Genomic DNA, 16023 nt, shown 5'->3' on the forward strand with positions numbered 1-16023 from the left:
ACTATGGATAACCTTGGGTAATTTCTAAAGAAAGTACATGTTCGGCACAGCATTGTGGGCCTAAGTGCTGTAGATTTTCTTATATTTCTATGTTTCTAAAAATATATATAGTATGTGACTTCATAAATCAAATAACTTTTAAGTTTCAGAGTAGGGTGATAAACTGGAGAAAATACAGGGAGTATCTGTAACAGGGTGGAGGCCAAAAGCAATAGAATGACACAGACATTAGAAATGCAGGCCAAGAGAAGACAGCAAAGGTTTGTCAACCTCGGTTGACATTTCTGGAGATGTAAACAGCAGGAAATGAATGAAAACATTAGGAGAGGAAATTTAAAAAAAATGCAAGAACTGCAAAATACAAAGTTTTAAATATTGCAGATGCTAGAAATAAAAAAAGGAGAACACTATGAACATGTAGCAAATAGAACAGCAAATGCAGAGATAAACACGGACTTGGCATTACAGACTGATAATTCATTTGACCTGGTCATTTCAATGATCTTTTCTCCTCTTCGCGGATGCTCAGTAACCCTTTCTATCCAATGGCTACTAAATGAAAATCCCTCTTTCAATACCAAGACTTTGTTTTGCTTTTTTATAGTCCTGATCAAAAAGCTACGTTCCTGTGCAAATGGATCCTCAATTTTCTCACCAGAAGACCTCAACCTGTGCGGATTGGGAATAATATCTCTACCCCACCGACAATTAACACTGGGATACCTCAGGGATGTGTGCTTAGCCCACTGCTTTACTCTCTCTACACCCATGACTGTGTGCCTAGGCATAGCTCAAATGCCATCTATAATTTTGCTGATGATACAACCATTGTTGGCAGTATTTCAGATGATGACTAGAAGGCGTACAGAAGTGAGATATACCAGCTAGTTGAGTGGTGTCGCAACCACAACCTTGCACTCAACGTCAGTAAGATCAAAGAGCTCATTGCAGACTTCAAAGAGTAAGATGAGGGAACACACACCAGTCCTCATCAAGTGATCAGAAGTGGCGGGAATAAGCAATTTCAAATACCTGGGTGTCAGTATCTCTGAGGATCTAATCAGGTCCCAACATATTGATCAGCTATAAAGAATGCAAGACAGTGGCTATATTTTATCATGAGTTAGAGGAGATTTTGTTTGTCACCTAAAACTCATGGACAGCATTCTAACTGGCTGTATTACCATCTGGTATGGGATTGGGGGGGTGCTACTGCACAGGATTAAAGTGAGCTGCAGAGAGTTGTAAAATTAGTCAACCCCATAGCTTCCATAGTATTCAAGACATCTTCAAGGAGTGGTGTCTCAGAAAAGCAGCTTCCATCATCAAGGACCCCCACCACCCAGGACATGCCCTCTTCTTATTGCTACCATCAGGAAGGAGGAACAGAAGCCTGAAAGCACCCACTCAGCAATTTAGGAACAGCTTCTTCCCCTCTGTCATCCAATTTCTAAATGGAAGTTGAACCCATGAATACCACCTCACTACATTTTTTTAAATTTCTGTTTTTGCACTACTTATCTTAATTTAACTATTTGATATACAAATATATACTTGCTATAATTCAGTTTTTTTCTCTATATTATCATGTATTGCATTGTACTGCTGCCCCAAAGTTAGCAAATTTCACGACATATGTCAGTAATTCTGATTCTCACTCAAACTCAAAAATGTGTATTTCGCTGCACAGATGTCACAGGTTGGTCAGAGGTGTTGTGAGTTTAACAGCAAGTCAAGGGCAACCAGCATGCCAGTTTATCTTTGTGCAGTTTTGAACTAGATTATCTTACTGCTCCAGCACTTTAAGTTTCTGAGCGTCAACATCTCAGAGGATCTATCCTGAGCCCAACACTTTAATGCAATCACAAAGAAGGCATGCCAGTGGTTGTACCTTGTTAGGAGTTTGAGGAGTTTTGATATGTTGCCAAAGACTCTTAAATTTTTACAGATGTATAGTGGAGAGCCTAGTATGGAGACACCAATGCATTGGATAGCAAGGTGCTCCATCATGAGCACAACTTTCCCTACCAGTGAAGACATCTTAAAGAGGTGGAGCCTCAAGAAAGTGGCATCCGTCATTAAGGACCCTCACCATCAGGAGACATGCCTCTTCTCGTTGCTACCATCACGAGCTTGAAGACCCACACTCAATGATTCAGCAACATCTTCCCTGTGGTCATCAGATTTCTGAATGGTCCATAAACACTACTTCACTGCACTACTTATCTTGTAATTTATAGCAATTTTATGTCTTTACACTGTACTGCTGCTGCAAAAACAAATTTCACGTCAAGTAAAATAGTAATAATAAACCTTTTTCTGATTTCTCTGTTAGGAGCCAGTATGGATGAATAGCCTCCTTCTATGCCATAATGATGTTATTAAATCCTCAAAGACCTCTTGTAATCTTTGATGCTTTGAAGAGATTATGCACTTTAAGACTGTAAGAGATTTATAGAAAATAGGAAAGAGCAAGGTTAAGCAAATTTATAAGAAATTAACAGCTTAAAATTGAACCAGAACCAATATAGATTAGCAAACACATGTACAATAGGTTTCTGAATTAAAAAACGGGCAAGTTTTGAATATCCTCGTTAACCAAGTGGAACAAGGGCCCATTGAAAAAAATTGAAGTTCAATACAATACAAACTGCAACCCAAACAATGCAGTACTAGGACTTCATCAGTTCCTGCTATGGGCAATTAAACCATCTCTTCACCCACCTAATCATTCGCCCATCCTAATAAAGTAGAACTCATTCTAACAGAAGTATAAATTATACTTTCATTAATTATGAAAGTTTACCTTCATTACTACTCTCCATGTACACCTTTGTTGTTGGAATTCAGTTATTTTTAATTCTGCCTTGGACATGTAGAGAAAAAATCATAATATCGGAGAGCCCAATTTCAATGTCAGTGATCAAAATTGTATGCTTTTCTGTCCAATGACAAAAAAATCTCCACATCAGATGCAGAGCAAAAATCATATCCCAGTTGCGTTAACAACAGCTTGCCTGGTCAGATTAGCTGCCATTAAAAAGCCTTCAGCAGCTTTCCAGTGATCAGTTGGTATACTGGACAATGCAATAGCAGTTGTAACTTAATCCTGGTAAGTGCAAAACAGTGCATTTTGGGAGATAAAACAAGGATAGAACATACATCATAGGATTCTGCAGGGAGCGCTCATGGAGTGAGGTCGTCTCTCTGGCTTCGCTCCATTCCCGTTATCCTTTTTAACCTATGATCTCCTTGATCTAATCAACTTTAAGTACACCAGAAGACTTACTTTATCTCTCTGAATTATCGATTAATTGACTTCCTTTTGTCAATCGCAACTTTTGAGCTTAAAGAAATGAGTACGAGATCTAAAACCAAAGATGGGAAAGACGCTGATGGGAACGGAGGAAAGAAGAAAGGTGACTCTAAACCAACGGAATTAACTTACGAAGTTATGGTGAAGTGTTTGGAGGAAATGTTTGAGCAGCTTCGGATAAAATTATCTGAAAGTTTAACTGCTCAATTTGAACAACATCGTCAAAGCCTTAATGAAGATTTAAAATCAATCACGGAATCTTTGAAATTCCTGAATGCTGATGTTCAAAAACACGATGCAAAAATTTCTGAGCTGGATACTAAATCTCAGAAGACGGATACAAAAGTTGAGATCTTAGAGAAGAATCTAGCTTCGACTACTAAACAGCTCCAACAACTTAAATCCAAAGTTATTGATCTTGAGAATCGATCGAGAAGACAAAATTTACGTTTAATTGGCCTACCCGAGGATGTTGAGGTTGGAGATCCTGTAATATTCTTTGCTAAACTTTTAAAGGATTCATTCGGTTCAGTTTTTCCCAACGATCCTCCATTACTCGATCGCGTCCATCGTATACCGTGGGTAAAGTCGGCAGCAGCTGTTTCCAAACCCAGACCAGTTATTCTTCGTTTCCATTATGTTAATGTTAAAGAACAACTTCTCCAGATCGCTCGTCGACAAGGGATGATCAAGTATCACCAGCATTCCTTCAGAATAGTTCAAGACTACAGTCCTGAAGTGATGAAGGAACGACTGACTTTTAAACCTTTAATGTCGGAATGCTATCAAAAAAATCTCAAACCGGCACTACTGTATCCTGCATGACTCAGAATCTCTCTTCCCGATGGAAATCGTCGTGTTTTCCACTCTACAACTGCCGCTCGGAGCTTTTTGGATGATAATTTCCCATCTGATACAGATACCCTCTCTTAATCTGTGTTGGGTGCTTCCAGCACCAATTTTTTTTTCTCTCTGGTGTTTTTCTTCAAAATAAACCTTCTACTACTGTGCGATGAAGATTTTTTATAAGTTTAAGATTTTTGTTCTTTGTTCTTTACTATAGTGATTATTCTATAACTTATATAGAATATTTATCTTCTGTGAATAACATCACTTTCCCTTAGTTAACCTTTTGTTTTAACTTATCCTTTTTTGTTATTACTAATGATCCGATCCGACGGTCATTTGTAGTTATATGCTTCCTATTTTTGATTTTCGCATAATTAAAATGGCGACTTGTCTTTCTTTTTCTATAATTTTTATTTTTTTTCGGGACGCCATGTTCTTATGCTTCTTCTTCCCATAATCCACTTTTCTTACTTTGGAAGCGTTTTTTTATTTACTCGTTTATAATTAACTAATTATATGCACTGATATTGGTTTCTTTTATTTTATATATTTTAGTAATTTTTACTATGGAGACTAATTTACAATACTGTTTATTTTTCACATATTAGTCTTTGGGAGGTCACTTATCTAACATATATTTTTGGAGTTGCCCCCTGCAGAAATGGGGTTAAAGTTAGTATTAGTTAGCGCTTTTTTCAGCCTTCTCTGGCTCAGTTCGGGTTTCTATTTGGGGTTGGGGGAGGGGGTGGTCTTTTTCTTTTTTAATTTTTTCTATTGGGCTGATTCAGAACTACAAAGATGTCCCCAGTGTCGAGATTTCCGGTTCCTCTCTAATCATGTATTCCTCTTCCGATTTCATGAGCTCACATTATGGTTAACCCCTTACTCACCAAAGGGTTAATTTTTAGTTATGGCTCATTCTATTAATTTTGTCTCTTGGAATATAAATGGTTTAAACCATCCAATAAAACGGAAAAAGATTTTCAAAATATTCCAAAGACTGAATGCTCATATTATCTTTGCTCAAGAGACTCATGTAAGGAAAGAGGACAGTCAACGTTTCTTTAAGTTTTGGAAAAAACAACAATACCACTCAAATGCTCAAGCCAAAATTAAAGGCGTTTCAATTTTTATTGATCCCTCAATTACATTCATTCATCAAGACATCATTTCAGATCCTAATGGCAGATTTCTGTTAATTACGGGGGTACTTTTTAATAAAAAGGTCACTATGGTTAATGTTTACGCTCCGAATGTGGATTATCCTGAATTCTTTAAACATTTACTTACTTCCCTTCCTAATTTAAACGAGTATATGTTGATAATGGGTGGTGATTTTAATTTATGTTTGAATCCCATGTTGGGTAGATCCACAAGTAGTCCGGCTTTACCGAATAAGTCGGCTACTATTATCAACTCTTTTATGTTGGATGCTGGGATTTCAGAAATTTGGAGATTTCTACATCCAAATGATAAGGAATTCTCCTTTTTTTCACATGTTCACCGTTCTTTTTCCCGAATTGATTATTTCCTGATTGACTCTGGTTTGATTCCATATGTAGTTGATTGTAATTATGACATTATTGCTATTTCAGATCATGCTCCATTGAAACTTTCCATCAAGTTAATGGATACCTTTTGTACTACCAGACAATGGCGATTTAACCCTATTTTGCTTCAAGATCAGGACTTTGTCAAATTTATAAAGGAGCATTGATTTCTTCTTTTCAACTAATACTACGGATGAAGTTTCCAACAGAACTGTTTGGGACGCCTTTAAAGCTTATATCCGTGGTCAGATTATTTCCTATTCGGCCGGTTTGAAAAGACGTATTAACAATGAAATACTTCTACTGGTTGATAAAATTAAAGAAGTTGATAAAAAATATGCTATTTCTCCTAGCAAGGAGCTGTACAAACACAGAGTTGAACTCCAATTGGAACATAGCTTATTATTAACATCCTTGATCGAAAATCAATTAATGAGAACTCGAGTGATTTTTATATTCATAGTGATAAATCGGGTAAATTACTGGCTAACCAATTGAAATTTGATTCGGTTAAACGTCAAATTACTAAGATCCGCAAACAGGATGATACTTTCACAGTTGATCATGTTGGGATAAACCAAACCTTTCAAGAATTTTATACCTCTTTATATCATTCTGATTTTCCTCATGATTCTAATTTCATGCATGATTTTTTAAGTAAATTGAGTTTTCCGAAACTATCTCCCGAAGATTGCCTATCATTAGAAACTTCCATTTCAGAGGAAGAAATAATAACTGCAATCTCATCATTAAATTCCGGTAAAGCACCCGGTCCCGACGGGTTTACAGTGGAATTTTTCAAATTTTTTTCCTCCATTCTTTCTTCTAAGTTGTCTAGAATATTTAAGGAAGCAATTAGTTTAGGTAAATTACCACAATCGTTTTATTAAGCCTCTATTTCCTTAATTCTTAAAAAGAATAAAGATCCTACGGATTGTGCATCCTACAGACCGATATCTCTTCTGAATGTAGATTCAAAAATTTTTTCAAAAATTCTAGCTACTAGACTGGAGAAGGTGTTACCTCAAATTATTTCCATGGATCAAACCGGATTCATCAAAAATCACTATTCATCTTTTAATATTAGGAGGTTAATGAATATTGTTTATACCCCCTCACTTACTACCCCGGAATGTATTATCTCATTAGATGCTGAGAAAGCCTTTGACAGAGTTGAATGGCCTTATTTATTTAATGTTCTTGAGAAATTTAATTTTAATTTGACATTTATATCTTGGATTAAATTGTTATATTACTCCCCGGTAGCCTCAGTCTGTACAAATAATTATAGATCTCCTTTTTTTCGTCTTTTTCGCGGTACTAGGCAAGGTTGCCCTCTTAGTCCTTTACTATTTAATATTGCTCTTGAACCTTTAGCAATTGCTATCCGTGACTCGCCAAATATTGTTGGTATTACCCGTGGAAATGAAATACATAAACTATCATTATATGCAGATGATTTGTTGTTATATATCTCTAACCCGGAGAAGTCAATTCCTGCTATCTTAGATCTGTTAGCTCAATTTAGTAACTTTTCTGGTTACAAATTGAATCTTAGTAAGAGTGAATTATTCCCTTTAAATAAGCATGTACCTATTTATGGACGTTTACCATTTAAATTGGTTACTGATTCATTTATATACTTAGGGATAACAATTACCAAAAAATATAAAGATTTATTTAAAGCTAATTTTTTACCTTTAATTGATCAGATTAAACTTTTATTTACCAAATGGTCCCCAATCTCTTTGTCTTTGATTGGTCGGATTAACGCTATTAAGATGATCATTTTGCCTAAATTTTTGTATATATTTCAATCGGTTCCAATTTTTATCCCAAAATCTTTTTTTGATAACGTGGATTCAAAAATTTCCTCATATATTTGGCAGAATAAAAATCCTAGGTTAGGTAAAAGATATTTACAGAAATCCAAGAAGGAAGGGGGACCTGCCCTCCCAAATTTTAGATTCTATTATTGGGCAATTAATATTCGATATTTAAAATTTTGGCTACAAGATTTGGACGCATCTTTAAACCCTTATTGGGTAAATCTTGAATCTAATTCATTACAAGGGTTTTCCTTGGGTTCGGTTTTAGGAACTTTACTTCCTTTTACTTCTTTTAAATCATATAAACAAATGAATAACCCAATAGTTAAACATACTTTACGTATATGGTTTCAATTCCGAAGATTTTTTGGGTTTAATCAATTCATTCTAGCAAGTCCCATCATATCAAATTTTCTTTTTCAACCTTCCATGATGGATCAAGCTTACTTTGATTGGAAAACCAAAGGTATAATATCTTTTCGCGATTTATTCTTGGATAACTGTTTTATGTCTTTTGATCAACTCTCTAATAAATATAACTTACCCAGATCTCACTTTTTTAGATATTTACAGATTAGAAACTTTTTAATTACTGTCTCTCCTAATTTTCCACACCCATATCCAATGGACACTTTGGAAAAAATCTTAGACTTAAATCTTTCTCAGAAAGGTATAATAGCAATTGTATATAATATAATTATGAATTTATGCCCTGATGCCTCTAATAAAATTAAAGCTGACTGGGAAAGAGAACTTGAGATTAATATACCGACTGAAAAATGGGAAAAAATTCTTCAGTTGGTGAATTCATCCTCTGTATGTGCTAAGCATAGGTTGATACAGTTTAAAGTAGTTCACAGGGCTCATATGTCCAAAGATAAACTATCTCGTTATTACTCTTATATTAATCCAATATGTGACAGATGCCAGTCTGAGATTGCTTCTTTAACTCACATGTTTTGGTCATGTCCCTTGTTGGAGAAATATTGGAAAGATATTTTTGATATTATTTCAACGGTCCTAAATCTAGACTTACAACCTCATCCAATTACTGCTATCTTTGGATTACCAATGATAGACTCAAATAATTTAACCTCTTCACGAAGGATGATTGCATTTCTTACTTTAATAGCTAGAAGGTCCATCTTGTTGAATTGGAAAGAGATCAACCCTCCTACAGTATTTCATTGGTTTTTACAAACTATGGTGTGTCTGAATTTGGAGAAAATTAGAAGTGCAGTTTATGACCCTTCTATTAAGTTTGAAAAAATTTGGAGGCCATTTATTCAGCATTTTCATTTGATGTAATTTGATCATTTCCAAACTGGTTTTATTTCTCTGTACTGTTGTTGGAGGGGAGTAGAGGCGTCGACGCTGAGGTTTTCTTCTTTTCCATTTTTAAGTTGTTAGTTTTGCCCAAGTCTTTTAGTTTAGTTTAGTTTTTTTTCTTTTGGGATGGGTTTTTTTTTCTCTTTTTTGTCTTTTTCCTTTTTTTTTGCTTTATATTATCCGTGATCAGTTCTACATGTATGGGAGTTTTGGTAATTTCCACTATTTGGTTTTGCAATTACTCTTTTTTTAAATGTAACAATACATCTCATATTATCTGTATTATTGCTATGTTTTGTTTCTATATTTCGAAATTAATAAAAAGATTGAAAAAGAAAAAGAACATACATCATATAAAATAACACCCTAGGAAATATTGAGAGCAGATGGACCTTGGTGCACATCCTTAGACACTCCCCACCCTCCACACCAACAAAGTTAAGGTAGAAAAGGCCTTCATTAACTGGAGCATAAAATAGAGATGCATGTAGGTCATGATAAAACCTTATACAACTTTGGTAAGACAACAGCTGGAATATCGTGGGATCTGATAGAGGTGTATAAAATTATGATAGACATAGGGTAAACAGTAGGAAACATTTGTCCATAATAGAAAAATCTAAAACCACAACTTTAAGCTGAAGAATGAGAGGGCTGGTGGGAACCTTGGAAAAAAGGATTTTACCCAAAGATTGGGTACAATCTGGAATTCAATGAGAAGTAGAGGCAGCTACTGTCACAAAATTTATGTGGACGAGCACTTGAATCACCAAAATATAGAAGGCTACACACCAAATGCTAGTAGCTAGTAAATGGGATTGGTATAGATGGGTATTTGACAGCTGACATGGGCATGGTGACTGAAGGGCTTGTTGCTGTGACATACGACTGTGATTCTCAAACAAGAATCTTTATCATCCGCTTCCCTTGATCTCCACCCTATCACAGATATGCCCTTTGCTCTCTGTCTCCCTTCTCTCAAAGTTTAAATATGCCTTTTTAAATTTTCCCACTTCTTAAAAGTCACAAGCCTGAAATATTTAAGTCATCTCTCCACAGATCTGATGGCTACTTCTGGCATCAGCTTGAATTCTCCTTTCAAAATAATACTTTGTTATTTAGTGGCAGTGCAAAACAAAATTGCATGGTCTAGATATCATTCTTCAACACCAATAGTGTTCTAACTATAATGTTCAAATATGTAGATGAAAATAGATCCGCGTTTACAACCTGTACAATTTATTTTTCCCCCCTCATACCTACCACGCAATTTTAGGATTTGATTGAAGAAAATAACAGATTAATTAATATTTCTTTTACTTGTTTACACTTTTTTTAGCTTGGAATAATTGTGCATTTTTGTGCTGAGAAGCAGGACCTCCCAGGTAGTAATTTCTGAATTGCTACCTGTGCCAAGCGCCAGTGTGGATAGACACAGAATGATTTGGCAGATAAATGCGTGGCTGAGAAGCTGGTACAGAGAGCAGGGCTTCAGGTCCTTGGATCATTGGGATCTCTCCTGGGGGAGGTATGACCTGTTCAAAAGTGACAAGTTGCACCTGAACCCGAGGGGGACCAATATTCTTGTGGGCAGGTTTGTTAGAGCTGTTGGGGAGGGTTTAAACTAACTTGGCAAGGGGGTGGGAACCACAGTGAAGTGACTCAGGATAGGACGGATGGTAAAAAAGTAAAGACAGCATGCAGTCAGACTGTCAGGGAGGGCAGGCAGGTGATGGGACTTAGCTGCAGCCAATAGGCTGAGTATCAAATCATTAGCATGGCCAGACTCGTTCAAGCTGACAGGAAGGTGACAGTAACTCAAATAACTACATGTTACAACTGTGGTGTGCAGAAGAGCATCTCTGAATGCACAACACGTCGAACCTTGAAGTGAATGGGCTACAGCAGCAGAAGACCACAAACATCCATTCAGTGGCCACTTTATTTTAGTACAGGAGGTACCTAATGAAGTGACTACTGAGGTATTTCCTACAAGGAGGAACATTCAAGGGCCAAAGAGAGGCTCAACACATACAGTTCAAGTATATTTCTCCAAAATAGGCAAGTCTATACAACTTACATAATTAATCTACAAAAAAAATCCACTTGTTCTTCATTTTTGGCTGATTTTTTTTTCTTTTATGCTGAGAAAGTAAACTTCAAAATATAAAAAAAAACTGAACACTATTTGCTTGTTAAGATAATTACCAAAACTAAACATATTAATGTAAACATGGCAAAGGTTACTGAAAATTATTCTTACTGTGATAAGTGTATCAGGAATCAAAATCAAGCACAAATACGCCATCAATCTTTACAAGTGATCAGCAGGTGGCATCTGCTGCTGCTACGAAAGCCTCTTATGTGGTCTTCAATCAAATTACAGTTTGGTCCCAAAGGATTAATCCACGTCTTTGTCATTTGTTTTACCCTGCAGAGAGAAGGATAAGGAATTAAGTGTCAATTACAATCCAGAGCTATTGTTCTCTTAAAATACTCATATTAAATTACTCATTGAAGCCAAGAACACTGACCACTGATTAACTCCAGTGCTTTGAGGATTCAATTACAGTACTCAGGTTGGACAGCTGACTACATCAGGAGAGCTAGTCACTCGCATAATAACTTTTAGCTGTTACAAGATCTTTCCCACCACAATGAAAAAGTTAAAAATAAATACTGATGCAGATCAAAGACTTATAACCAGAAGGTTTCACATCAGACCATCTTTCTAAGTGTACGCATGGTATAGAACCTTTCTTGTCACTCTCTAAGGGAAGCATGCCTGGAGATTCAAGGCAGAAATGCAGATACTGCAAGGAACCATTGTTTGGTGAGGGAGAGGAAGCAGCAAGAGAACTGGGGGAGCTCAGCCAGACCAGAAATGGGACAAGGAGAGAGGAAGAGAAAGAAAAGTCAATGATAAAAGCATTATTGACAAGAGTAGAAAAGAATAATGGAACTACAAGCAGAGGAGTTCCGAAAAATTAACAGGTGAGGTGAATGCAGGGTATTGAGGAAAAAACAAAAAAAAAGACATTTCATGTCCATTAAGGGGTGGAAGAAAGAATGGATTCAGGTCATGCAGGCATGTTACTCCTCTCATTTCACTCTCATTGGGTATACAATGACATTGTCATGCATTCACTGGACCACACAATGATGCCAACCATCCCGATACTATCACCCTCAGAATCAGATGCAACAATGTCACAGTTAATCTATTAGCAATGAAGACAGAGCATCTCACTGAACCATATAAACAACACTCTGGATATGCAAAATTAATCCTCAAAAGAAAAATGAAAGGACTGCAGCAACCTGCAGGACTGTCTGGCTGAGGCCAAGGGAAGACAATAGAAGTTTATAAAAATGAGAGGCATGGAAGGGTAGACAGTCAGAATCTTTCTCCCAGGGTAGAAATGTCAAGTATTAGAGGACATACATTTAAGGTGAGAAGGGAAAGTTTAAAGTAGATGTGCAGGAAATTTTTTTTATTAAACACACAGTGGCAGGTGCCTAGAATAGGTATTGGTGAAAGCGGATACCATAACAGTAATTTTGAGACTGTTCGACAGACACATGAATATGCAGAGAATAAAGGGAAATGGATCATCTACAGGCAGAGGAGTTTTAGTTTAATTCAGCTGATACTACGTTGAAGTGCTGTACTATTCTATGTTCTACGTATGCATAACTTTCTGCAGAGTCTATTCAGTGGATCATATTTTAAGGCAATCCATTTGCTGGTTTCCTCTAGCATGGAAAACTTACAAAATTGAGAAAGAAGGTAGTCAGTATGATTATGCTCCAAGTATAATGCTAGGTTTACAACTACTGGTTTAAATTAGCATCTTTCAGACTGACCACTTGGTGAATCCAAAAATATGAAAAAAAAACTCCTTTGCTACTCCAGAGAGAACAAGCTAGCATCTCATGGAGTTCACACTACACCTTGATACCTGGGCCTTCAAAATTTACCATCCACCACCTCTGACAAATCCAGAATTATGCAAGCACCAAATAGTTTAAATTAGTGATCACCAACCTTTTTAAGTCCAAAATCCCCTACCTCGACCTTAATGAAAGGCAAGATCTACCTACTAAATCGTTTAGAGAAAAAGCAGCTCAGATTGTACTTCCAATTTGAGGCCTTTTATTTGGGCTAACTGTATTTGAATTACACAAAATACTTTTGTCAAACTCTCAAATTAATTCAAACAAGAAAACACTGTAACTAGCATATCAAACAGGCCATAGCTGTCTTTCGCTAAGAATACTACAATACTTCACACATTTAATTCTAAGTTTCACACAAAAAAAAAGAATAAAAATTGACTGTTGCACTCAGTGTGATGATTGGGGCTGAGTACTTTCTGCTAGTTCCCTGAAGTTTGGCTCATAACTACAGCCAGCCAGTCTGAGACAGTCTGCAAGGTGTCTGTCAGTGAGACAGCTCTTGCACTTAGATTTAATCTTTCATCTGTGAAAATGCAATTTCACATAGGTAAGTTGACCCAAAGTAGGCAATGACTTTTAATGCTATAAAACCAACGCGCACACCGCACATTACTGGGGCCCCATCAATAGTAATTGCCACCAGTTTATGAATGGGGATGTCATTTTCAGGGACATATTTTTAAAACTCATTGTAAATATCCTCACCTCTCATTCTCTCCTTTAATTGCAAAAGAGTGAGGAAGTCCTCCTTTGTTTTAAAATCCTGAAAAGCCATTCTGACAAATACAAGCTGAGCTGTTTGCAGTACATCCAGAGATTCATTGGACTGTAGTAAAAAATATTCACAGTGACAAGTCGATCCACATCCTCTGACAGTGACTCTACCCTCCTTGTCACTGTTGCAGGGCCAAGCGGTATATTATGTATTGCGGTTGTGATATCGTTTTTGTTTTTAAAGTCATTAAAAACAGTCTCTGCGGTTATGGCCATTGCTTCCTTGAATAAATTACCAACTGTAAAATGCTTACAACAGGAATTCTGCAGATGCTGGAAATTCAAGCAACACACATCAAAGTTGCTGGTGAACGCAGCAGGCCAGGCAGCATCTGTAGGAAGAGGTGCCGTCAACGTTTCAGGCCGAGACCCTTCGTCAGGACTAACTGAAGGAAGAGCTAGCAAGAGATTTGAAAGTTGGAGGGGGAGGGGGAGATCCAAAATGATAGGAGAAGACAGGAGGGGGAGGGATGGAGCCAAGAGCTGGACAGGTGATTGGCAAAAGGGATACGAGAGGATCATGGGACAGGAGGTCCGGGAAGAAAGACAAAGGGGGGGGGACCCAGAGAATGGGCAAGAGGTATATTCAGAGGGACAGAGGGAGAAAAAGGAGAGTGAGAGAAAGAATGTGTGTATAAAAATAAATAACAGATGGGGTACGAGGGGGAGGTGGGGCATTAGCGGAAGTTAGAGAAGTCAATGTTCATGCCATCAGGTTGGAGGCTACCCAGACGGAATATAAGGTGTTGTTCCTCCAACCTGAGTGTGGCTTCATCTTTACAGTAGAGGAAGCCGTGGATAGACATGTCAGAATGGGAATGGGATGTGGAATTAAAATGTGTGGCCACTGGGAGATCCTGCTTTCTCTGGGGGACAGAGCGTAGGTGTTCAGCAAAGCGGTCTCCCAGTCTGCGTCAGGTCTCACCAATATATAAAAGGCCACATCGGGAGCACCGGACGCTCTTGTGTTTAGCCAAAAGGTGACTTACATGAAATGATGCTTCAATAGCAGCCTTATTTTGAGCAGCATGCTTTGTGAAAAACAATTGCTGGGCCTTCAACCCTGATTTCAGCTCCTCAACTTTCCAGGCATGAATTGTGCTCTTTGGTGGGGGTTAAGGTTAAAGTCTGTCCCAAGCCTTGTGGCCCATCAGGCCGGTGCTTATGCCGGTTTCTGTGGCAATTGCCGATTACGTCGCCTCTGATCTGGGCTGACATTTACGTGCCGTGCGGAACCTAATTAATTAGCTTGTTTATTTCGGCTTTTTTTCTTAAAGATATGCTGGGTGCGTCCCGGCTACCGCTGCACCCCTGCATGCTTCGCAGCCCGGTATCGGTCCACGCCCCAAAGGTTGGGGACACTGCCGTATATTGATATTTGCGACAGTCTGTACTCTCATCTAATTTAATTGGTCACTTTGATGCAGCACACGCTACGCTGAAAACGCGGTGCATGGCGAGGGAGCTACACACATGTGCACTGGGCAGAAAGAACGGAACTAAAACCCGGAAACAATCGCTCTTTATAAACAGCGTTCAATAGCAAAAGTATTGCTAAATTACCGTTATCCTAATTAGTATTACTTATTTTTATGATGCTCACATTACAACAGTATTTGTGTATTTATTTTTGATTTTTTTCAGGATCTACTGGGAAAGTCTCAAAGTTCGACTGGTCGATCACGATCAACGGGTTGGCGACCCCTAGTTTAAATGATAGCAATCTTTCAAGATATCACAAAGCACTTCAAATGAAGGTGATCATAATCTCATGCTCAAATCAGTTGTCATCTGCACCCTTCAAGAGGGTTGCAGTTAAAGGAAAGGGTGTCTGAGTAATTTGGCACCTCCAGAAGGGCACATTCTGTCATGCCATGTTGTTACTTGTACAAAATATCAGACACATTCATTCGAAGAAACTATTACTAACAGAGCAGTATTATTATTGAGCGCACCCCAGAGTAACTGAGAAGAGGGGAAGCTGGTGGGAAATTAAGGAACAATATCTCTCCCTTCAGAGATGACACAATCAGGAGCTCTTAGCTAAGTTCAAAATGTAGATCCCTAGGTTTTAAATGTTAAATGACTGGAGTACTGTGGAATATTTTCAATTTATTCATTAATTACATTCTCACTATTATTCAGTCAGAAATGAGAAAGCTTGCTATTGAGTGCACAAAATGTTCTCATCCATTAACTACTGCAGATAATGAGGCAATTCACATAAAACCGCAACATGATTTTGTCAACATTTCAGCCTTGAGATTTGTAACACATTCAAAAGCACAGGACAAGTGCCAGCGAATGATCAGCTCCAACGGAAGGTCTAAGTACCTTCTTTTGACATGCAACCACAAATATTCCATCAACCTTCAGGTCAGAGCCTTACAAGAAGTGGCTTGCCAACTTCTCAGAC

General features: G+C 37.6%; 1 protein-coding gene across 4 annotated transcripts in view; it reads right to left on the reverse strand.

Annotated features, from left to right (window-relative positions):
• The window catches only part of LOC140191404 (protein TANC2-like), a 745351-nt gene that overhangs the window by 623866 nt on the left and 105462 nt on the right, over window positions 1-16023 (reverse strand). For all 4 annotated transcript variants that reach the window (XM_072248798.1, XM_072248801.1, XM_072248797.1 and 1 more), the window contains exon 2: window positions 11137-11304. The gene's annotated coding sequence lies outside the window, so the exon portion shown is untranslated. The remainder of the gene's footprint in view (window positions 1-11136; window positions 11305-16023) is intronic.

This window comes from Mobula birostris, chromosome X (assembly GCF_030028105.1).
Source record: "Mobula birostris isolate sMobBir1 chromosome X, sMobBir1.hap1, whole genome shotgun sequence".
NCBI lineage: Eukaryota > Metazoa > Chordata > Chondrichthyes > Myliobatiformes > Myliobatidae > Mobula > Mobula birostris.